The sequence below is a fragment of the Cariama cristata genome, unplaced genomic scaffold (assembly GCF_000690535.1).
Source record: "Cariama cristata isolate BGI_N322 unplaced genomic scaffold, ASM69053v1 scaffold14863, whole genome shotgun sequence".
Classification (NCBI taxonomy): Eukaryota; Metazoa; Chordata; class Aves; order Cariamiformes; family Cariamidae; genus Cariama; species Cariama cristata.
Window position 1 is genome coordinate 54072 of NW_009610258.1, and position 2327 is coordinate 56398.

The window sequence follows — 2327 nt, forward strand, 5'->3', positions numbered from 1 at the left end:
AAATTACCACAGGAATATAAAAAAATGGTTTCACTTTCCCTTCCCTTGGAGACACATCACCTTCCCAATAAAGTTATCATTTGTCAGTACCCCCAGCTTCTTTTAAGAACATAAGTGCTGTTTGTAACGGGCGACACAAGTGACAGAGAGCCTCACAGTCACATATAGAGGAACCGTGTTCAGACCCTACAAAGTGACCTTGTTAGGTCATTAAGCTAAATTGGTGCAAATCCCTAACTCGGTGCTACCATTCAAACTCACTTAACTTTAGTCATATCAGTTTCATTTAAGCTGATAATTTATCACACTAAATATTCTAAACTGGAATTTACAGAGATAGTTTACAAATGAAACTAAGTACATTTTTAGATGACTTTGATAATAACAGCTAAAAAAGTAGCAGAAAGAAAGCCAAGTGCAACATTCACTTAAGATTTAATACTAAAAGCTGTTTTTCTGTCTTCGTTCTGCTACAAATCAAAATAGACTATTTTTTCAATGGGCAAAATGAAACCAAGTTAGACATTTTACCTGGCATATGCTACAACAAATGCTAAAATAAACCTTTGCTACCTGAAATAAAAAATAAATACGTCTTTAAACCTGGATCATAACAAGCCCACTTTCTGGATGCTAAAATATTTCTCAGTCACACACTTTTAGCTTAATTAATATCAATATAAGTAAAATCTTTTGGTCTAGCATACGCTTCATACCAGAATTTGAAAAAATACTCTCCATATTGTATAAAGCCAGTAAAAATACATTTGGTAATGAAGTCAGATTTTGTTAGAACATTTTCAAGTGAATTAGATAATTTTGTCAAACTATTTAAATGTCTTAGCAAACCATTTGGGAAAATTGACTGCTGCACTTGGTATTGACTTTGGCAAAGGACGGTATAACATAGGGCTTTTAAAAAAAAAAAAAAAAAGCCTTTAAATCAAATTCTGAATCTTATGTCAAACTTGAGTAGACTATTTGTACTCCGCCTCATGTAGTTTTTGGCATCTTGAATATCTGATGACTCAGTAATTAGATTTCTTGATAGTAATCATTTGGTTCATTCCACAGACTTCAACTGTGCAATCCAGTCTTGTCATCGTACTGATTCACAGTATAGAAATTCTTCGCATTTACTTAAACATGAATGCCGAAAAAAGAGACAGCTGACAAATGAGGCAAAACATTATATATGTGCCAGAAAGCTGGAGCAGTTAATATGAAGAAAGGTAGTGTTAGGTGTTTCTTTCCTATTGTAAACCATATATATTTTATATGAGTAATGGCATACTGCTATGAACTGGCAAAGGTGTAACAGTTCTGTAATTCAGCAGCTCCTAGCATTAGATTATTACGTGATTTTGCCCAGTTAAATGGATGAACGCTTTAAACAAAACTGTGCTAAACCACATTCAAGAACTATTAGTTCACACCAAGTTTCTGTCCTTGCAATTAAAATGTCATGTATGGGCTTTATTTCAGCAGTCATTAATAATGTAGGCATGAACAATTAAATACAGCAAAAGGATCTTGGACTGGGTATGACAATGCTAAATACAGATCATTTGGAGTTTAGAAAATGGTATTTGAGATGCTGAAAAATTCCAAGTAATTATGTCATGAAATTAGATACCCTATTTTAATATAACTACTCATAAATACATTCCACTCTCCATTTCCTGATGTTTGGTTCATGATTAGAAATCTGTTATCATCTCACTCTTACATTTGGTCACAGGGCATTAACCATGGTGTTTCTGCAAAGACTTCACAATACTTAGGCATATAAGCATGGAGATAATAAATCAGGACTGTTGTTTCCTCTGAGAAAGAATACCTGTTCCACCAGAACTGAAAACAGCAGAGACGGTTCTGATGTAAACTCCGGCCTAAGCAAATGATCAAAATGTCTGTAGAAGGAGCTCAGTGAGAAACTCGGCTCACTCAGCACGGTGTTTCTGCTGAAAGAGAAGTGCCGTACTCTGGAACGGCACAGGAGGGGCAGCAAGGAGAATTCACCTGGAAGCTTCAGACCCCTCACACTGGAAAACTGTCTGTTGCCCTCATTCTGGTCAAGTCTTTGCTTTCATTTCTTATTAACAGTACCAGAACGTGAAGTGCCTTCAAAACAAATCCACCTTACTGACAGCCTGTTAAATCCTTCCCATAGTATAGCCTTACTTTATTTCATTCTTGGTTGGGATTTTTTGCCTTAACTCCCCTAGGAACCAACTCAAAGAGGAAACAGCGGAGCAGCGCACTGGGCAGCAGTGAGAGGAAGGGATCCGACTCCCCCAGGCTCAAGTAGTCCCATACTGCAGGGA